Source organism: Nicotiana tomentosiformis, chromosome 2 (assembly GCF_000390325.3).
Source record: "Nicotiana tomentosiformis chromosome 2, ASM39032v3, whole genome shotgun sequence".
Classification (NCBI taxonomy): Eukaryota; Viridiplantae; Streptophyta; class Magnoliopsida; order Solanales; family Solanaceae; genus Nicotiana; species Nicotiana tomentosiformis.
The window spans coordinates 132,955,596-132,979,344 of NC_090813.1; the positions used below are offsets into that span (position 1 = coordinate 132,955,596).

The window sequence follows — 23,749 nt, forward strand, 5'->3', positions numbered from 1 at the left end:
ATTTGTCATTGGCTTTAAAAAAAAATTATCAGGATAAGATAATAACACTTGTACTACACGTTAACGTGTAAAGGACTTCCCAGCACTTTTTTTTATTTTTTTATTAAAAGACCATCATTTTGGTGGGGGGTTAGGCAGATCCCTACTTGTAGATTAATAAACCAAAATGAGAAACATACAACAAAAGGAACCAAATGCCTATGTTTCTCTGTGAATTAGAAAGGACTGGACATGCCCAATCCAATATAAGTTAACACCAAAAAAGGTAGTACTACTATGATTGCAGGAAGTGAGTCTTCCATATACATGTGCTGCTATGAAAATACAATATATATACAATTATCATCTTACTCCATCTAGCCGCAGGTTCTTCATTTTTGATCTCCTGAAACTAAATGAAGGCATTTGCCTCCTATCCATTTGATATACCCCAACAGTCTCCCTAGGTAGATCTTGGACATTGAGGAAGATGGTAGCAATAGGTAGAATATCCAATATAGCACCATATTTTGATAGTGTGTCTGCCACTGAATTTTCTTCTCTATAGCAATGTTGGACTTCAATTTGATGACTCTGAATAATCTTTTTCATCTTTAAAATATCATCATGAATATCTCAAAAAGTTGAAGAAGATCCATTAAGCATATTAACAATCAATAAAGAGTCAATTTCTATAATTACATTGTGAATCCTATTGAAGGCAATTCACTCAATTCCAAGAAGTACAGCTTGTGTTTCAGCCGTATTGTTAGTGCAGAAGTGAAGAGCCTTGGCATATGCCATGACAAGCTTTCCACTGCTATCCCTAACAATACCTCAAATACCGGCCACTCTTTTCATAACTTTACTACTCCCATCCGTGTTAAGCTTCAGTCTACCTGAAGGAGGAAGTGACCACATCACCTTGAGAGCTTTCATTGGAGGTTTAAAACCTTTCAGGAACCTGTAAATTCCAGCCCAGTCGTCTTGCCATTTGATTCCCTTATAGTGAACTTTAAGAAGTATGATTATCAGTGATTGCACTCGATCTAGCAAGCTTTGTACAGAAGCATATGAACCTTCATATTTAGCTGCACACCTTTGTTTTCATAACTCCCAACAGATAATTGAAGGAACACATAGGAGAACAAAATTGTGCGCCTCATTCAATGGCTTAATGAACCACCATTTCATCAATGTCTGTTTTAAGTTGCTTGAGATAGTGATACCTACGCTTTGACTGAAATGTTTCCATACATATTGAGCTTTACAACTTGATAAAAAGATGTGAGCAATATAGTCTTCTTGTGCATCTCTACAACAATAGCATTTAGAAGGTCCTTGAATGCCGAACCTTCTTATCACTTCATCAGTTGGTAATCTCCCTCTCAGAAGCCTCATCATGAAGAAGGATAACTTAAAGGGGAGTTTTTTATGCCATATTCTTTGTGAGGACATGGAAGAGATTCCAGTTTGTCTCAATGCAAGAAAAACAGTTTTACAAGAGAATTTACCATCATTGGATGGGTTCCAAATAGGCCTATCTAGTTTGTTATCTCCACCAATTGGGTCTTTCTTGATCTGCTCCAAAATGTGATTTGGTAGAACTTGTCGAACCTCCTGAAAGTTATATGTCTCACCATCATAGACCTGTTTTAACTGCATTTTGCCTGGCTTGGGTCCTTGAACCACAAAATTAGCTAGTGATCCCAGTCTAGACCAATCATCCCACCAAAAAGAGCATTCTGCTTCATTGGACTTCCCAGCACTTTAAAATAGAAATTCTCCTTAGCGTTCTTACTTGATTTCCTCACCAAAGTACACGTAGAGAATTGGAGACATTTTTGTTGTTCCTTATTACATTGGATTCTTTATGTTTTGTACAGACTAGGAGACATTCCTTGTTGTATTTTGTACGGACTAGAATTGGAAAATCTTATTTGAATCCTTTTTGCAGTCTACCAGTCATCCGAGTCCATGTTGGAGACAAATCTTTGCCGCCGCCTTTTCAACTGATCCCACATCGGGACTTAGTTCTCAATAACCTACTCTAATCATCTATATAAGGATGTGTGCTCTCCAATTTACGAGCATTAATTAGCTGCACAATGCCATTTTAGGTTTGCTTTTGGCAATTGGCAAAATACTAGAAGGTAATTTCTTCTTCTCCATATTTCCCTTTGCTTTTATTTTTCCTTTTTTTTAAGTAACTTCATCAAACTATAAAGTAAAAAGTTCGAGACGAAAACCTTTAAAAGTTCGCGATGAATACCTTTAAAATTTACGGGGAAGATCCATAAAATTTGCAGCTTGAACATGGTTTACTTTAGAGACTCAACATCCTCTTCCTCCACGTCCAAGTATCTTGTAATTTCAGAGCACAAGGATAGTAAAATGGAGACCAGATTACTAGTTGATACACCACTAACCAGCTTATATGCAACTTCGTGGCCATCCTTGCAAAATCCATTTCGTTTGGTAGATTGGACCTTTGAAAACACCAAACGTAAATTCAAGACATGGACTTTTCGTTCCCATAATCACAAAGTTAAAAATGTGACAAGTTCCCTCCCATGCTTAGGACGACGAATCCTCAAATGAGAAGTATACTGGAGTGATTCCTTAACTTTTGGTGGCGAATTTCATTATATCCCCGGCTATTGGGAGTGGACCGAAGATATTCTTAGTAGGAACTATCGAGCATTGAGGGCCATCAATATTTACGATGTTGTCCATGCCTCATTGTTTACTTATGATACCTCTACAAGTATCATGCAAGACTTTTGTGAGGCTTGGTGTCCTCTTACAAATACGTTGCTTACCTCAGTTGGAGAGTTATCCATATCCCTTTGGGATTTGTGCACTATTGGGGGTCTGCCTTTAATGGGGTCTCCTTATGAGAAAGTTATTCCAAATACTCTAGAACTTACAAGTGCTTACGACAAGGATAAAATGTTCCTTCCACAAGCCTGTCAGTAATTGTTTGATGCATATCACCAACTCCGAGAGGGAAACGCTAAAAATCATAACGTCCCTATAAGAAGATGGATCGAGTTTTGGAGCAAAAAGGTTTAAAGTATGAACAACCTCCAGCAAGAAAAGAAAATAAGTCAGCTCGTCCCAAATCAACACACAATCCTACTGGAGCCATAGGTAAAACGGTCAATTGGTCGGAAGTTGAAGATGCACTATTTGTTAAACTTGGCGTTGGAAGTGACAAGAAAGACGAAGTATACTTGGCTGTTTTTTTATCATGCTGGTTATGTGTCTTTATGCTCCCTACAAAAGAAGGTGACTTTATTTGGCCCGAGACTTTCAAGATTGCAGGCCTTCTAGCGTGTGGGCAAAGAATTAACCTCGCCGTTCCAGTTTTAGCTAGCATTTACAGGGGATTAAACACAATTTCAAATGGCTCACCACTCGATTCTTCTAGAGTTTACTTCCCAATTCATTATATGTATGGTTGGTTGGACTGCTATTTCAAGACTCATTTTGCTCAAACAAATAGGCCGGCTACTCCTCTGATGGCCATATACTCAGGTGAGGGAACAATGAGATACTTTGGGAATGATGACGCGAGAAAACGTATTCATGGAGGAGAAAGTGTCGTATGGACTTCCACAGTGCCAAGCAATATCCTCAACCATATTATTATTGTGATGATGGCAACGAGGAAGAGTATGAGTCAAATTATTTTATGAGTATTCGCTCGAATTACCTTCCTTTGAGGAATGGATCGAACTTCATCATGGAGCCTTATAACCCTCATCGCTTTAGTCATTAATTCGGTTTTTATCAAGACATCCCGATTGCTTGGATTAAGATTTTCGTGATTGCTCTTTAGACAAAGGATTGGAACTTTTATGAATTTGTGTTTTGTCTAAAAGTAGGTCAAAGGCCACATTTCCCCCTATTATGCCCAAGATGAAGATGTGTCTCGTCCGATTATAAGTCTTGGTAGGAAAGAGTGCATGGACGCTTCCTTGAAAACCACTTGCAATCTTTGGTGAATACCGATGGGCCAGTTACTGCTACGCCTTCAGAGATCACGCCTCAAGAGCATAACAGGGAGGGTCAGCCTCCTACTTTAAAATCCAAAGTGGTTGTACCATGCGACGTCAAAGGACCTCCATATAAAGAAGTTCAAAAGAAGGGACCTGTTCAGGTTCATCAAGCCAATGAGGGTTCCTTTTCATTAGGTACTATTGTTCCTACCTCCAACAAACGTCCGTCCCAAAACAAGAGTGATAGTAGTCATGGAGATCAAAACTTCAAGTGGGTGAAGACATATTCAAACAAACAAGGAGATGCTAATTTGGGTGTAGTCGAGATTACTGACAGCATCGGTAGTGCTTCAAGGACTTTGACGGCCATCAAAGAGTTAACAATTAAAACTTTCATTTTATTTATAATATCCAAGTAATTTAACTAACAGTATATCTTTTTCTATGCAGGCAAATGGTGTTCACATTTCAATGGCGTCCTACCAAAGCAAGCCCCAAGGTAGTAGCGAATCTGTGGCGGAGCCAGACTCGAGGAAATTACTTCCAATCCCTAAGTCAGACCTAGAGGCGACTTCCATTCCTAGTCTTGGAGCGAAATCGGGGCCTAATTTTCACCAACGATCAGCACCAAGCATGTATATCTTTGATGGAAGAAAGGTTGTCTTGACTCTTCGCAAGGATTTCATTCTAAATGCCTGGGCTAAAATTCATGCCAAACTCAAGGACCTTACCGCAGACAATGCTTATTCTCTTCAATTTGAGAACGAAGTGATTCTCGAGGAGATGGACGGAAATGGTGTAGATATTTCCCCTCTAAAAGGCCTATTGATATCTTTCTTTGAGCTTGCTACTTCATATTACTAGGCACGATCAACTCTTTCTGACAAGGTTGTGGATGTTGAAAAATCAGAGTCATTTTTAAACGCCAAGGAACAACTTGATCTTGTCTTGATTGAGAAAGGGGAGAAGGCCGAGAGATTGTCTGCTGCCAGTCGATCTCTCAAAGAGGCTAAGGAGAAGGTGAAACAGTTAAGAGCTCTTCGAGTTATTGCCAAGAAATAGGTTGAAGAGATTGAATCTAGAAGAGGAGTACCGTAGATGTTCTGATGTTTCCTTGGCAACTGTTGATGACTTGGCCAACGTGGAGATGAAAAAACAACACCTAGATGCAACCCTTAAAGACTTGGTCAATTACAATTTGTGTTTAGATTAGTCAATATAGAGTATTTTATTCGCCTTTTTTTCCCGCATTTGATTAACTAGCGGCTATTCTTAGGAATGAAAACTCTATCCGTTTTACTTTATATCACGCATTTTCATCAATGCCCCTTCTTCCTTTGCGGTTCAATATCAAAAGTTCTTTGCTTATTATGACTTATTGATATCCCCATGATGGAACTTGGCTTTCTTTTAAATATCGTTGGCGTTCATGTCTCGAAGTTCTCTGTATTTGGAAATACATCCTCCCTTTTCTTTGAGGATAATATTGTTCATCATCTTTGCACCTTTTGTGGTAGGAGATATATATCTCAATGTGAGAACGTTAAAAATATGAGCCATTTGATTATTTTTTTTAGAAACTAAACTTTAAAATCCAAGACATATCCAAAATTCGGAATCAAACACCTTGAGAATCATCCCAAATATTATTTTGAACCTAACTTTAGATTTCGACACGTTGATAGTTTCATATTTGCGCAGTTTCACCAAACAAATTATATCTTGGTGTACAAATGCCGAAATTATGAACCGCTTGATTTTATGGAAAATAGACTTCGAGATCTAGGACATATCCAAAATTCGGAATCAAAAAATTTGAGAATCGTCCTAGATATTATTTTGAATCTAACTTTAGATTCCGACATGTTGACAGTTTCAGATTTGCGCGACTTCGCCAAAGAATATGTATCTTGATGTAGGAAGGTCGAAATCACAAATTGTTTGATTTTTATGAAAATAAGACTTAAAAATATAAAACATATCCAAAATTTAGGATTTAATACCTTAAGGATAGTTTCAGATAATATTTCAAAGTCAACATCAGATTTTGATATACCGACAGTTTTGAATTGGCGCGACTTTGCCAAAACGTTTATGTTTTGGTAAGGAAGCCTCGAAGTCACAAGACGTTTTTCTTTCTATCAATCAAAATTCAATATCTCCATTTTCACCCAACATCTTGGATTCAAGTCTCACTGAATTTGAAATATTGTGCCAAGGAATCTTTCTTCTTATATTTGTGTTCCCTTTTGACGCCTCTCTTTCTCCTCCCTCTTTGATTTTTAGGGCAGTGAGAAGATATGAAGACCAACAAACTTGAAGGTTATGCGAACATGAAGACATAGCGAATCCCCAGAATTCAATGCAAATACTTTGTAGCCTCATAATAGACTGTCACCATTTCATTAAAGACACCAATTTACCATAGCGGCTTGCCCCCTTTAAATCAAATGGGATCCAAAGTTTAACAGAAGAACGGTATCTCAGCTCGATTTTCAAGTGGTGATTGAATGGATTACATTTTATCGTACTTCATTCGAACAACGATTGGGGCACTATGTATCTTTTGAACTCATGCGACTGAACTCAGAATGAAACTCTAAGCTGCCTACGTACCTCGGTGAAGAGGATCAAGTCATACCGTAATTCAGAATGGGTGATTTTTTTTTTTTTTTTATATCCTAACTTTTTCCTAGGCCGCCTATTTCAAGGTTTTCAACCTAGCGGACGTTTTTTTTTATATGTCCTAACTTTTGCCTAGGCCGCCTCTTTCGAGGTTTTCAACCTAGCAGATTCTTTTTTTTTGGTAGGCCATACATAGTTTAGGCTCATGCGGGCCAGGAGTGTAGGAACATGCAGTTTAGGCTCATGCGTCAAGAAGCGTAGTAACTTGCAATTTAAACTCGTATTTTGAGAAGCTTTATAACTTGAAGATTTTGCTCAAATTTGAAGAGCTTCATGACATGCAGTTTAGGCTCGTGTGTCCAGGAGCGTAGTAATTTGAAGATTTAGCTCAAATTTTAGGATTTTCATGACATGTAGTTTAGGCTCGTGAGTCCAAGAGTGTAGTGATTTGAAGATTTAGCTTATGTTTCCAAATGCTTCACAACTTGAAGACTTGCTCAATTTGAAAATCTTTGCAACTTGAAGTTCGGCTCAAATTTGAAGAGCTTCGTGACTTGAAGATTTAGCTCAAATTTGAAGAGTTTTGCAATTTAAAATTTGTCTCTAATTTGAAAAGCTTTACGACTTGAAGTCTTTGCTTGAATTTGAAGATCTTTTTACTTGAGTCTTTGCTCGAATTTAAAGAGTTTTGCGACTTGAACACTTTGCTCGAATTTGAAGAGCTTTACAATTTGAAAACTTTGTTCGATTTTGAAGAGCTTTACGTCTTAAATATTTAGTTCAAATTTAGGTAGATTCATGACATACAGTGTAGGCTCATGTGCCAAGAAGTATTATAACTTGCAGTTTAGGCTCGTGCGTTGATGAGCGTTATAACTTGCAGTTTAGGCTCGTGCATTGAGGAGCATTACGGCGTGCAATTTAGGCTCATGCATTAAGGAGCATTTTAACATGCATGGAATTTTCAGTTTCATCTTCGGATGAAAACTTACCCCCATAATTGCCTTCTTCTTCTTCTTCGTCGTCGTAAGGCTCAAAGACAGGTAGCCCTTGTTCGGCACTTATGGCTATATTTAGTTCAATATCATGAGCACGAGTTACAAGTTCTTCAAATGTTTTGGGCTTTATGCCTTGTAAGATATAGCGAACACCCCAGTACATGCCTTGAATGCACATTTCGATGCCAGAAGTTTTGCTAAGGCGATCTTTGTAGTTGAGGCTTAAGCTCCTCCAACGGTTGATGGAGTCAATAACTGGCTCATCCTTTCCTTGATGAGTGTTTGTAAGTCCGATCATGCTTACGATGCATCTTGTGCTATAGAAACGGTTGAGAAACTCTTGCTCCAACTGCTCCCAACTATCGATAGAATCAGGTTCTAGACCTGTGTACCAATCGAATGCAATACCTTTGAGAGAAAGAACAAACTGTTTGATAAGATAATCACTGTACGTTCCAGCATTGTTGCAAGTTTCAACAAAGTGCGCTACATGTGATTTTGGATTTCCCTTACCATTGAATTATTGTAATTTTGGAGGTTGATAACCAACATGCATCTTCAAGTTATCAATTCTTTGCGTATATGGCTTTGCATATGTGACATATAATTTGGACGACGACTCAGTCTTATCTTTGATAGCCTCTATGATGAAGTCGTTTATTTTCTCAACGGGAATCAGACCTTCGACGGAGACTTGAATCTCCTTGGCTGTCGTTGCTTGCTTTTTTGAAAAGTCTCATTTTTCTTGTGACCTTTGAAAATTTAAAGGTGTTTGCGTGAATTCTCCTTCTACCATGCTATCCAATTTGTTTGTTGACTTGGAAACTTTAGCATTTTGATCATGCATGCGCTTTGATAAGCCTTCAACTGCTTTCGTCAAATTTGCAAATTGTTCTTCTATGGTAGAAGCTTCAATAACCATTGCTTGCATGATTGACGTAGAGGATGAAGAATGATATAGGTCATTATTGGGATAGAGTTTAGAGGTCACATTAATGAAGGCTATAGTAGATCCAGTGCTCAAGTCATCATCATCGGCTTGCATGAAGGGTTTCTTGGACTTAGATAAACTAAGTTGGGCAAGAACCTTTTCAATCACTTCGGCGCCGTCATTCCCTTTTTGGTTCGTGCTTACAGAAGATCTTACTCCTTTTGAGGATGAAGATCCCAAAATAGGGGTTGATACAGATGGTACTTAGAGTGCTTGTTGTCCTGAAGAGCTTGCTTTGCTCCTTGTAACTGTCTTAAAGCTTTCAAAGGTAACATCGAGTATACTTTTCACATTAGCATAGAACTTGAAATTAGCAGCCTTAATGGAAGTTGATCTGGAGTTGATTTTCTGTGAAGCCATTTCGATGTTCTTGAACTTTGGTGATTGAAAAGTTGAGATGAGAGGCAGAGATTGTCCCACTTGGCGTGCCAGAATTTTAGACAATAAATTGCGTAGAAAAAATAAAATCAAGACCGAAAATATCGCAACAATCGTAGTATTTTATTTTAAATATTTGAGTGTTACAATCTCTATGAATCCTCTGATTTTTCTTTTCAATAGTAAATAAAAGAGCCTCCGAGCTTAATCTTGAATTTTATTTTATTTTAATCCAAGTGCTTGAAGCTTGATCTTGAACTTGACGTATTTTTAATCCAAGGGCTTGCAGCTTGTTCTTGAATCTTCGTCTTGATCTTTTAATCCTTAGAATACTTGAATGCTTGTAACTTTTAGAGAAATTCGCAGCGTTTGATCCACGAACTCCCTCTTGCTTCTTGTTATAATTTCTGGTATCTTTTCTGGGTTATGAAGACCTCCATTTATAGTTGTGGAAGGGAGGAGTTGTGATAAGAACGAACTCTTTCAGACCAATCAAATTGAAGTGTGACATGGCCGCATTTGGTTGGCCAGAACATGTCACTTGCACACGTGGCGCGATTTCATTAGCCTTTTAATGTAACTTGGCATGCCTTGTCATTTTGACATGTGACATGATCCTATTGGCTCTTCCATTTGACTTGGCGTGCCACGTCATTTGACACGTGGCACTGGGCCTCTAGGAAGATGTCATCTTGGGCCTAATGAGGTGGGCTAATCATTTGTAGCCCAGTTAAATGGGCTAGCCCAGTCAATATTTATTGGACTTAAATAATTAATTCAATTATATTAGTCCATAATATTTATTTGGAATAATATATTTAAAATGGTCCAAATAATTTTATTGAATTTATATTCAATAAAATTTGCATGCTTACAACTGAATTTTATCTGTTGTGTTAAAAAAGTTACAACACTATTTTTGTATTAAAGTCACTGAACTATTTTTTTCAGATCCTATGAAAACGAGGAAGTAAATAAGAAAGAAATTAGCTCTGATGAAGAAAATTATTTTAGTTATCATTCTTTTAGCTTTCAGGAATCAACAAACAAAATAGTATTAATTAGAAACGATTAGATTGAATTTGAAACTATGTAAATCCATTAAAAACTCCATTGACAACCATTAAAAACCTTCAAAGCTTTGAATTCGAAAATAGAATTTCATGAAATTATTTTTTGTTTGGATTGGGTATTGTTGAAAATGATTGGGAATATCCTTTGGAGTTTATATCTCAAATTTGAGATAATTTGGTGAAGATTCGAGATGGTTTTGGCTGAAATTTCAGATTAAAACTCAAAAAAGAAGATATGAACAAATTGTATATATTTTATATGTCGAATGTAGAAACGATATACAAAATACCTACCACTTACATAGTATATAAGTTATATATAAATTATATATAAATTGTAATTTTTGACCGGATTCTGTACAAAAAATGTGTATTTATGTTGTAGATAAATTGTAGATTTTGATCGGATTTGTATATATTTTGTAAAAATCTTTTGTTACTTCTCATAAATATAAAAACTTAGACAAAACCGGATAAATAAGTTTAAAATCTTGTATATATATGAAAAGCAATTTGTACCTTTTAGATACGGGAAGTAGACATGGTATAATAAGTATTTAGATTCAAAATCTTAATCCGGTGTTATCAAACAGATGCGTAATGGGCTGTCAATCTGCTATAGGACAGGCCCGTGAAAAATTCCCTATGTAGAGGAATTAACCTAAATAGCCCATTATCACATTTTTCAATTGTTAAGCCTGTGTGTTTATGTGCTTTTTCTTTCTCTTTTTCCGTTATATCGTTAGTAGGGAATAACACAAGCTTTTGAGTTTTCTTTTCACTTTTTTTTTTCCAAGTTGCAGTTCGCTAAATATTGGTTTATATATTCTTGTAGATCTTACTAACTAGCAAAAATAAAAAATAAAAAATCAACTGTTTTTGGTTTAAAACTTCCAGATCACAACTATGTCCCAATTCCATAGCGTCTCATCATTTTTATTATTGACTTATGGTTTAGAAAAATAAGTAGAATTCTTGTCAGTTTGAATTAATTAGGAAGGAAGATGGCAAAAGGCACAAAGAAAGTGGCGCTAAAGGAGTCGTGTAATTTTTTTTTTTTATAGGAGGAATGGGAGGAGACTACAAGGTGGGGGAATCGAACCGACAAAGTAAAAATTAACTTTATAATTCAAAATTTTCTCTCTGTCATGTATTTTGAAGTACAAGGATGAAAAGAAAAAAAAATCCTACGACACAGGCGGTGTCCTAAGCTCTAGCATGGCTTTCCACAGTCCTCACAAATATGGTTGTTATTCAGAAAAAGTTATTACACTATTTAGTCGTCTAAAAAATAAATATTATTTCCTGAATTTCATTTTATATGAAGGTGGTAAATATATTTTGGAAGTCAAATATTTTTTTATCTGACTATGATTTTTTAAATTTCTTAAAAATATTTTGAATTACTAACTATGTTGACTTAGAGCATTTTCACCTAATATTCATATTTATAAATTTTATTTTAAAATCTTGACGAGCCCATGTCAGAATTTACACAAAAAAATTAGGTATTTTGATTATATTACTTCAAATCCTTTCACATAAAACGGGACAAAAGGAGTACCGATAGCAAGTATAATTAGTAACATAAAAAAAATGAGACAAACACATTTTTTTAAGAGCGTGTAAGGAGAAAAAAGCTCTTGCATCATTAGCTGCTTTTCAACATTTTCTGTCTGAGTTGTTGAGCATCACCTGATTTCACACGGGAGGTCCCGTACCGAGTGATTCTCCTCCAAAAAATTATATATGTGATGTTTCGAAAGCACATAATGATTTAGTAAATTAGAACCCATTACTTAAATAATCGCTCAACTATATGAAATTATCTAAGAAAGTCATCATTCTTTCGTTTGTAACAGAAAAATCACTTAATTATTCTTATAGCTTTCAGAAGGTTACTCAACCAGATTTTTCAAACTTTTGATTGTCAAATATCTATTTTACCCTTTAAATTATTAACTTTTATCTTCTTTCTTTTTTATTTTTTTTCCTTTTTAAATATTATAATTTTTTTAATCTACATTATGGACTTACCTATGGAATAAATAAATTTTAATTATATAATAAAAATAAAAAAAATTAAATTTTCTAGTATATATAATGTCGGAATAATAATATAATTGAGCATAATATTCAAGAATATATAATGTATTATTATAAATACCTTTATTTTAAATAGTTAGTTTTTATATTACGTGCATGAAATATCTATTTTAAAATTTTTATTTTCTTTCATTCTGAATTATGTAAATAAATTTTTTAGATTTTGTTGTTAATATCAAAATTATTAATATGATAATTTAGAGGGTAAAATTGGTATTTGGCAATCATAAGTTTGAGAAATCTAGTTGAGTGACTTTCTGAGTGCTATAGGCATAATTAAGTGACTTTGATGTTACAAACGAAAGAAAGATGACTTTAGTAGATAATTTTGGATAATTGAGTGACTATTTGAATAATGAACTCGTGCAACCAGTTAATCTTCTATAACAAATACATATTAACATATTAACCGTATAAAAGATATTTACGTTTTAATTTTAGCCCTAATGAGATTTGGTCGTATACTTATACATTATGCGGAAACAATGATCTCTCCATCCATCTAAGGATCTATCATCTAAGTCAAAACTCCTTGTTTTGCATGTTCTGTTCTACTCGTGGATGACATAAGCCCAAAGTAAGGAATCCAACAGGCAACAACGACAAAAAATAAAGAAAAAGAGACTGCATTAAATAGTATATCTGTATGTATAGATTATTTGGAAAAGTTACGATAATCGTATAATGACCTTAAAACACTTGAAGGGGCATATGTTTCTCTTGGCAAAAGCCAAGGATCATAAGTTCGTTCGTTTAACGGTTAGTTTACAACCATTTTATCACTTGGAAAGCTGCCGATGAAGTTTGTTGTTCCCTACTACAAAACTATCAAAATTCGTCCGGAGCATACCGATCAAAATTGGTCGATAAAAAAATCTAACTAAAACCGGTCGAAAACAAAGTAAATTGGTTGAAAAATTCAAATAACAAATTGTACATAAATATACTGATCACAATTGGTCCGAAAACGTGATCCCACAAAAAAGAAAGTTTGCTTTATCTGACACAGTTGAAAATTCCGACCGACTGCGATCGAAAAATGGTCAATATTTGACCAAAGTCTGGTTAGACTTGCATACTATCTACCAAAGAAAAGATTAAATAAAAAATTTATAAAATACCGACCGATGTCAGTCGGAAATTCTAATTTATTTTTTCCCGCATGTGTCAATTATCTTTTTCGATAATAAATTATTTTTAATATAATTACAAAGTTACCGACCGAAATTGGTCGGTATTAGTGGTCAAAATGGTCAAACACTTATAAATTATTGTTATTTACAATCTACATATATATAACATCCTATATTGTATAAATATTTATAAACATACTATAACGACCCGGTCGATCATTTTGCGTATTTTAGGTCCGATCCCCTAAATTATGCTTTCTCTATGCTATATTGTGGTTACGTGACTTGTCGGGGTGTTTGGTGTCGGGTTCAGGAGAGTTTCAGAATGATATGGGACACAAAGTCCGTAAGTTGGAAGTTTAAGTCGTAGGAGTTGACCGTAGTTTGACTTATGTGAGGATGACTCCGAAATAGAGTTTTGGCGGTTCCAATAGCTCTGTAGGGTGATTTTGGTTTTAGGAGCGTGTCCGGATGTTGGTTTGGAGGTCCGTAGGTCGTTTCAACATAAATTGGTGAAAATTGGAAAGTTAAAATTTTTTTGAAGAGTTTGACCGGGAGTGAACTTTTTGATATCGGGGTCAGATCCCGATTCTGGAAGTTGGACTAGGTCTGTCATGTCAATTATGACTTGTGCGCAAAATTTGGTGCCAATCGGAGTTGCTTTGGTATTGAATCGACGTTGGTTTCGGAATTTGAAAGTTCATAGTTCATAGGCTTGAATTTGGGTTGCGATCCGTAGAGATTATGTTGTTTGATGTGATTTGTGGCCTCGAGTAGGTCCGTTATGTGTTTTGAAACTTGTTGGTATATTCGGACGGGGTCCCAGAGGCTCCGGGTATGGTTCAGATCGAATTCAGACCAATTTTGGACTTAGTTTCATTGTTGGAGTCCCACGCTTGCTGGTGTCATCGCACCTGCGGAAGGTTTGACCGCAGGTGCGGAATCACGGGTGCGTATGGTGAAGCGCAGAAGTGAAAGGAGATCCTAGGGCTGGGCTCGCAGGTGCGGACACCTGGGCGCAGGTGCACCTCCGCAAGCGCAATCATTTTCTTCGCAGAAGCGGAATCGGAGGAGGGCTTTGGGCACGACCGCAGGTGCGGTCTCTTTCTCCGCTGAAACGGGCTCGCAGGTACGAGCCATGGTCCGCAGAAGAGGAATCTGAGGACATAAGTGGAATCCGCACCTGCGATGAATTTTTCGCAGGTGCGACATCGCAGAAGCGAAAGTTGCTCGGCAGAAAAGGGGATTTTCGAGGGTTTTGCTTCATAATTCATTTTGGGACTTTGAGTACTCGGTTTGAGGCGCAATTTCAAGGGTTTTTCAAAGGAATTGTTGAGATAAGGATTCTTCACTCGTTTTGGATTAATTCACGTAAATCTACTGTTTATTAGATCTTCTAATTAGTGTTTTGGAGTTTAAAATTTGGGGAAAGTGGTAGAAACTCCTTAGGCTAAATTTTTGGGTTTTGAAAGGCGAAATGAGATCGGATTTGGATAATTCTTATATGGTTAGACTCGATATCGAATGGGTGTTCGAATTTTATAATATTGGTCGATTTCAAGACGCGGGCCCGAGTCGACTTTTTGGGACAATTTTTCAATTCTTTGCTAAGATCATAATTTTATTATTTAAATTAGTTTTCTATAATTATATTTATAGTATGAAATTATTTTGGCTAGATTCGAGCCATTCGGAGTCGAAAAATTGAGGGAAAGACCTTCTAGTTGATTGATTTAGCGTGGTTTGAGGTAAGTGACTTGTTTAACCTTGTGTGGGAGAAATTTCCCTTAGGATTTGGTATTATTATGATAATTGTGATATGTGGAGTCCGTGTATGCAAGGTGACGAGTTCGTACACGGGCTAAATATTGAAATTCCAGTTTTAGCTACGTAGTTTCCTTGTCATGCCTTATTTGAGTTACTTTAGTAGGTTATAATCATCATGTTTAGCCTAACGTCACATGTCTACTTGTCTTATCTCTTATTTGTAATTTGTACTACATGTTTAGTTGAGTTACTTGCTTTCTTAATTCCGTATTCTTTTTTAACTATGGAATTCTTTTCTTGGAATTGCTATCCTTGAAATATCTTGTTGTTGAGTTTGGTGTTGAGTTGCATATGCTGTGGTTTCTATTGAGGCAAGGTATAAGTTGTGAAATGTCATTTTACTTAGTTGTTATGTTTGGCATTCGTGTTATTGTTGAGATGATTGTTTGGTTGTTTGCACGAGGTTTATGCCGTGTTGTTATTATTATTTGCACGAGGTTTCTGTCGTGTTGTTGTTGTTATTTGCACGAGGTTTTTGTCGTATCGTTGTTGTTATTCATATGCATGCGGCAGTATAAGGTTTTGGTGTTGAAATGCATGCAGTGAGATAAGGTGGGCTTGATACGCGTGGCTAGTAGGGGAACTACTAGAAGCCATGCAGTGTGATAAGGTGGGTTAAAATGTGGGGTGCTATTTCGGAAAAAATAATTTTTAAAACTAAATGTAAAGTCCCCCACGATAATATAAGAAAAGATTGTGAGTTACTTTTATGATTTGGGACTACGAGGTGGTACCTCGGGAGTGTCCATGTTGATCTTTTCTCTATTTGTTGTATTTGTTTGGTTGTTGTTTCCTTAACATGTAAAATCCTTGTCTTCCTTTCGTGTTGTATTGATTGCCTTGATTTCGTGTTATCAACTTTACGTAAATTCTTTATTGTTTTACTTCCTTTGCCATTATCATTATATCATTATGTCTTCTGTCTTATTTCTTATTATCTCCAATAGGGCCTTGACCTGACCTCATTACTACTCTACCGAGGTTGGGCTTGACACTTATTGGGTACCGTTGTGGTGTACTCATACTACGCTTCTGCAGATATTTTTGTGCAGATCCAGGTACATCTTATCAACCCCGGTATTAGCGCGCTGAGTTGCTTGCTATTGGAGACTTCAAGGAACACCTGCCCACGTCCGCAGGCCTCGAAGTCCCCTTCTACTATGTCCTTCCTTATTTCTTTACATTTTTATAGACAGTGATGTATATGATTGTTCGGTACTGTATCTAGAGCTTGTGACTTATATCTCACCAGGTTTTGTTATTGGACATATTGAGTTTTGGTAAATTCTATTTATGAAATTGTTAGGATGTTCAAGTTTTAATCTCTTATTTAATGTTTTTGTATTTTGTTAGGCTTACTTAGTCTGAGAGACTAGATGTCATCACGATATCCTACGGAGGAAATTTGGGATCGTGACAAGTTGGTATGCTCTAGATTCATAGGTGTTATGAGTCACAAGCAGGTTTAATAGAGTCTCGCGGATCGGTACAGAGACGTTTGTACTTATCTTCGGGGGGCTATGGAACTGTTAGGAAAATTTTCACTTCTTTGATTCTTTATCGTGCGAAATTGTTGACTTCGGAATTCTAAATATATGTCTTTTTATTCTCTTATAGATGGTGAGGACACGTACAGTCCGATCAGATGACCAAACACCCGCGCCCCTACTAGATCCACGAGAGGCCGGGGCTGGGGTAGAGGCCGAGGACGTCCACTTGGTGCAGCCAGAGCACATGCACGAGCTTCTACAGAGGAGCCACCAGTAGCTCCAGTTGGAGAGCATGCACATGAGACGCCTGTTACTGCACCACCACTCCAGGAGACTCTCGCCCAGGTTTTGAGCATGTTCGGCACTTTAGCTCAGGCAAGGTTGAACCCACTTGCTCTTGCCACATCTCAGGCCGGGGGAGGAGCACAGACTCCTGCCGCCCGTACCCCAGAGCAGCGGGTCCCGGTTGACTAGGTTCCATAGGTCATACCAGTGCAGCCGATCGCCTCAGTTCAGCCCGAAGTTAGGACAACAATTTTTGAGGGGAGAGCAGCTCAGGCTCGAGAGGTACAAGAAGTAACACCCCCTACTTTCAGCGGGTTGGCGTCAGAGGATGTCTAGAGTTTTCTTGAGGAGTGCCATTGTATCCTCCGTACTATGGGTATTATGGAGTCTAGTGGGGTTGTTTTCACTGTGTTCCAGCTTAAGTGAGCGACTTATCAGTGGTGGCGAGCATATGAGTTGGTAGTCCGGCCGAGGTAGCTTCACTTACTTGGACTCAGTTTTCAGATATGTTCTTGAGGGAGTTTGTTCCCCAGAGTCTAAGAGGTGTATGGCGCGCAGAGTTTGAGCAGTTGCGCCAAGGTTCTATGACCGTGTCATACTATGCAGTCCGGTTAAGTGATTTGGCTAGGCATGCACCAGCCTTGGTTGCTACCGTTAGAGAGCGAGTTCGTCGATTTATCGAGGGGCTCAACCATGGTATCAGATTTAGCATGGACCGAGAGTTGGAGATAGATATCGCATACCAGCAGATAGTAGGGATCGCAAGGATATTGGAGGGCATGTTGATCTGGGAGAGAGAGTAGAGGGAGGCCAAGAGGTCTCGAGATTCTAGAACATATAGTGGTACCCGTGCCCCAATTGCAGTTCGTCATGGTAGGGGTTATGTGAGTCGCCATATAGTGGTAGCATATATGTGAGTCGCCATATTCATTCAGCACTTCCAGCTTCCAGCGGTATTCCGGCCACTCCTAGGCCTCAGGCTCCCTATTATGCACTGCCATCGTCTAGTGAACCTCCTGCATGGGGTGCTTTCAGCGGTCAGTCCAGCCGATCAGGTCCGAGCCAGCCACAACAGCCACGTCCTCCGAGAGCTTGTTTTGAGTGTGTTGACACTTGTCATATAGTGAGGGATTGCCCCAGACTCAGGAGGGGTGCACCTCCATAGACTACTCAAGCTCCACATGCTCCACCAGGTTCTCAAGCCATGGTTATCTCACCAGTTGCCACTCCACCTGCACAGCCAGCTCAAAGTGGAGGTCGAGCAGGTAGAGGTCTCCCTAGAGGGGGAGGCCAGGCTAGATATTATGCTCTTCCTTCTAGGACAGAGGCAGTCGCATCTGACTCAGTCATCATAAGTATTGTTCTGGTCTGTTATAGAGATGCATCAGTCTTATTTGATCCAGGATCCATACACACACATACATACACACACACACACACACATATATATATATATATATATATATATATACCAATTTGTTACACCCTATATTTTCGTACGTAAAAGTGCATCCTAAGTAAACTAATGTAGGACCAAAAATGAGATCATCTTTGAGAGTATATAAAGTAAGTTAATCATGTTACCTCGGAGGTTACAAATATTGAAGATCATGAACAACAAGTACAAAGAGGGTTGGAAGGTTCAGAACCTAAATGAATTGAAGAAAATAATGTTTCGTCGAAAGTCGACAAGTTGGGAATGTTATAACATGTACTTTTGGGGTGAGACTGATATTTAACCTAAAGTAGATATATTTATATGTATATCGCCTCATATTTTACTCGTGTTTCGTGGATTTCACATGTAAAATGTATTGATTTATATTAATTCGAGGTATTTTTATGTGTAGGAATCACGCAGAAGCAATTGGGGGTGAAAATATGCGAGATTAGAGCCAAAACAGATGAAAAAAGGAAAGTTGAATTTCCAGCGCCATAGGCAGCGTGGAGCGCCACCTGTGGCGCCAGAGGCAGAATGATCAAGAAGCCCAGCGTCAGGGCCAGCGTGGGGCGCTGGGCCGGACGCTGGCAACGGAAGTTTGTCCAACTTTGCCTGGGACAAGGTTATTTCGACCCTAGACCTACCCAATGCATATAAAAGCAAGACTAAGCTTATATTTAGAGGGGAGATGCCACTTTTAAGAGAGAATACACACTAGAAACATTCGGGAGCGAAGAGATCGTAATTTTCTTCATCTTTTCTTAGTATTTTTAATTATCCAACACTTATGAAATTGTTTGATACTATCATGAGTGGCTAAAACCCATAGTTCTGGGGTTGTGATTTAGCCATGAATATTGTTGTTTAACGTTAACTTACCCTTGATCATAATTCACTAATTTATGGTTGTTTCGTCAATTCTGTGATTAATTGCTTAATTGTCTGGCCAACAGTTAGGTTCTATTTACTATCTATGCTATGCTTGAAAAGGCCATGTTTAGATTAGAGAAGAATTAAAGAGAGCACGATCTTAACTCTGAGAGGGGGGAGGGGGGGCGGATTTGTGGTTAGGATATGAATATACCTAGTCACCATGCTTAATTAAATATCGTAATATTAATGAGTTCTTAATAGATTGATTTCATAGGAATATAGGCGTTAATCTATTTTGAATAGGCGAGTCGTAGTTTGGGAGAAGGCTACGAGAGCAATTGTTTGATTAATTAGCAACCGTGAGTAAATTGTATGAAAGGGAGAGTTTACTAGAACACAATAGGATTGGTGAATCGATCACAACCCTGGAATATTCGTCTCTACTGAATGCACAACAATCATTTTGCTGCTTGATAATTTAGTTATTACTTAGAATTATAATTTAGTATAATTAAACTCTTGAACTTGAATTGGCTCGACTGAGTAACAATCTTGGTGAATTTAGTAGATAGTTGATACAAGTCTCTGTGGGTTCGACACTTGACTTATTATTTTATTACTTGTATGACCACGTATACTTGCGTGTACGTTTAGGAGCAACAAGTTTTTGGCGCCGTTGCCGGGGACTTGAATATTGACTACTTTCTAGTTCTTGCTTTAATTGTTTATTTCGTCAAGTCTAACATTACTTGATTGTTACTCTGCTCTCAGGAACTTTGATTGAATGCGAAGGGTCAGAAGCCAGGACAGACTTCAAAGCTTTGACCCCGAACATGAAAGGACATTTCATAGGAGGTTGAGGAAAGCAAGGGATATAAATAATCTTTAGGCACTTGTTCAATTTTCTGTGAACATGGCAGAGGAACAACATATGGTTGTTCAGGAGGTGGCGATGCCCAACATTGCTAATGTCACCTCCAGCATTGTGAAGCCCAGAATCACTGGGCATTTTGAGCTGAAACAGAGCACGATCTAGCTACTTCATGCGAACAGGCAGTTTATGGGTCTTCCACACGAGGATCCACAACAAGATATCCTGAATTTCTTGGAGATTAGTGATACTTACATCACTAAGGGGGTCACTCCAGACTATGTGAGGCTCACACTTTTCGTTCTCTCTGTTGGGCGAAGCAAAGCGATGGCTGAAGGCAGAACCATCTAATTCTATTACATCATGGAATGATCTGGCGAGGAAATTTCTGGCAAGGTTCTTCCCTTCAGGAAAACCTGCAAAGATCAGAAGTGAGATAGTCGCCTTCAAACAGAAAGCAGGGGAGTCTTTATACTTAGCTTGGGAGAGGTTTAAGGGGTTGCTCAGAGACTGTCCTCATCACAATCAGACAAACGAAGTGTTAGCTCACACTTTCATAGAAGGGCTACATCCTAAGACAAAGATTGTGGTAGATGCTACAGCTAGAGGTCAAGTGTTGGAGAAAAGCATTGATGAGATATATGTGTTATTGAACAAATTCTCCAAAAGCAATCCTGATTGGCAATGAGAGATGGGCAGACACACAGTGCAACAATCTATAGGGGTTCTCGAGTTAGATGCCATCTCTGCATTATCAGCATAGATTTCCACATTGACCAACCAAGTCAATCAGATGACCTTGGTTATTAACAAGCAACAAGCTCAGCCAGTGCAACAGGTCCAGATATTTTGTGAAGTCTGCAGAGGAAACATGAGCAATCTATGCCCATGAAATCTAGAGTCTATATATTTTGTGGGTAATGAAAATTGAGGCCAGGCAAATCAGTATGTGGATACTTACAATCCTAATTGGAGGAACCACCCAAACTTCTCTTGGGGTGGAAACCAAGGTGCTCAAAATTAGTACAGGCCACAAACCCCTCAACAACAATATAGACCACCTCAGGCTGAACAACATGCAAACTCGACAAGTCACCTTGAGGAAATGATGAAGAAATTAATGGCTGAACAGCAAGCCCAAACAATAGAAATGATGAAGAAAGTGATGGCTAACCAGCAGGCCCAAGCAGCAGCGAAGAGAAATTTGGAGCAACAAATGGGACAACTTGCCAGTGCCCAAAATACTCGACCAGTTGGGGCTCTTCCTAGTGAAACTGAGCCTAATCCTAAAGCTCAAGTCAATGCAGTTACCTTGAGAAATGGAAGAGCACTAGAAGAGGAGAATGAGGAAGAGAGCAAAGGATCATAGCCAGTAATTGTGACAAGGCCACCACCTCCGTTTCCACAAAGGCTGCAGAAGCAAAAATATGATGCTAAGTAGAAGAAATTCTTAGAAATTTTGAGCCAAGTGTATGTGAATTTGCCTTTGGTGGAAATTTTGCAGGAAATACCTAAATATGCAAGGTATCCCAGAGATATTGTGGCCAACAAGTGAAGACATATAGAGTTTGAAACAGTTGCACTTACTGAAGAGTGCAGTGCTAGAGTTCAGAGTAAACTTCCTCCTAAGTTGAAGGATCCTGGGAGTTTCATAATTCCTCTGTCTCTTGGAAAACAAGAATTTGGTAGAGCCCTATGTGATTTAGGGGCTAGTATAAATTTGATGCCATCCTCTTTGTTCAAGCAACTCAGATTGGGGGTGCTTAGACCTACTACAATTACTTTACAGTTAGCATATAGATCACTAGTTATGCTAGAAGGAATTATTGAGGATGTGTTAGTTCGAGTGGGAAAGTTTATTCTTCCTGCTGATTTTATTATTCTTGATTACAAGTCATATGAGGAAGTGCCCATTATTTTGGGGTGACCATTCTTAGCTACTAGTGGAGCGATTATTGATGTGAGGGAAGGGAAGTTGAAGATGAGAGTTGATGATCAGGAAGTCACTTTTAATGTGTACGAGGCACTTAAGCTCCCTAAGCATTATGAGGACTTGTGCATGATTACCGTGGTCGAATTAAAGGGGATAAAAAGTAGAGTTCTTATGTGAATTGTAGTAATCTAGATGGGGAAACTAAGTTAGAGGAGGTGGTGTTACAAGCTGAGTGTGTGAAGATGATTGAGAAAAGAGCCATAGATGAAAGAGGAGACCTTCCGAGAGGTGCAAAAAGGCTAGACTTCATGGGAGAAAGAAGAAGAAGAGAAAGTGCCCAGCCTGAGCGAGGCCCTGCTTCGTGCCGCGACTATAAATAAGGCGCTTGTTGGGAGGCAACCCAACCTGTATATATTTGTTTTTATTATTTTCTTTAGTGTCATGTTTTGTGTTGTTTTTATTTTGCAGAGTAGGGGAAGTCTGAGTACCCGAAGTTGAAGCTGAGGAGCATGTTTGAGCTTAAGTCTGGGGGTCATTCCGACCCTTAATATTGAGGATCCTGTCCGAGCTAGGCCCGGGAGGGTCTCAGGGAGTATTTCTCACCATTGTTTTAATATTTTTCTTTGTGATCATGCATCTAGGACTATGCATAATATAAGTGTGGGGTGGAGAAACTACTTTTTGAAGTGTAATTGTATAAAACTATTTTTTATTAGTTCTTGTTTTAAAACTTATAGTAGACATAGTCTAGGTTCTCAAAAAAAAAAAAAAAAAAAACATATCAGGAAAAACTCGAATTTTTCCCGACGATGGATCTGTTGGACAATTTTCTTGAGGGATAAAGTTCGATTAAAAACAACAAAAAGTTTTTTTTTCAAGGATATTTAGGTAGTATCCCTTGGTTTTTCTTTGGGAGCCGATTCTTTTCCAAGGGTGTAGCTCGAACCGAGTACTTTATTTTTTTAGGAATAGGTTAGGAAGAAACTGAGTTGCTCTGAGACACTCGTTGACGTGTTTAAAGCTTGCACATTAGGCTATGTCATACATTCTATCTTCCCGTGCATTTGGTTTGAATTGTGACATCTAAGTAAAGTAAATAGCCTATTTTGTGACGCTTTTTCTCAGTTGTTTTACTTGTATGCCACATAGTGCAATATTGCTTAAATTTTCTCAATTATAGGTACTTGCTTGACTTGAGAGTTGAACATAATCGTCTTGATTGAGTCATGTGCAATGTGTGTGTGAGGAATTATAATTCTCTGTGCTATCCTCTGTAGTCTAGAACTTTTTCCGTGTGTTAATCGACGCGAAATTATTAAGTTGTGCTAATATCGGAGATGACATAGGTGTTTCTTGCTAGAGAATTGATATACTTGTAACTTGAAGATAAAATTTTTAGTTTCTAGCCCTTCTGAGCCTTAGACCTTTCTTTTGGTACCCATATTACAAGCCATATCCTTATTTTGTTCTTAATTTGAGATTGTTGAACCTTTACCTCCTAAGGCACTTAGTCGCTAAAAGAAGTAAGGTGAGAGATTAGGGAGTCACGCTTGAGTGGAACCATGGAAGGGTCCTTTGATGCACTAAAGTTGAAATCAAAAGTCACTAGCCGATGAACATTAATATATGGAGTGTGTGTAGAAAATAAAATGATAGTCAAAATATGTAGAAAAACACACACCTCCTAATTTTACTATTTTGTGCTAGTGGGAGTATAGAAGTGCTTAATGAAATATGGGACT

The 23,749-nt window shown here is 38.0% G+C and overlaps 1 non-coding gene across 1 annotated transcript; it reads right to left on the bottom strand.

Moving 5' to 3' along the window:
• Nucleotides 1-20,495: 20,495 nt before the first annotated feature.
• Nucleotides 20,496-20,600, bottom strand: LOC117273394 (small nucleolar RNA R71). Its single transcript, XR_004503402.1, has one exon. It is a non-coding gene; the product is annotated as a small nucleolar RNA R71 (small nucleolar RNA).
• Nucleotides 20,601-23,749: the final 3,149 nt, after the last annotated feature.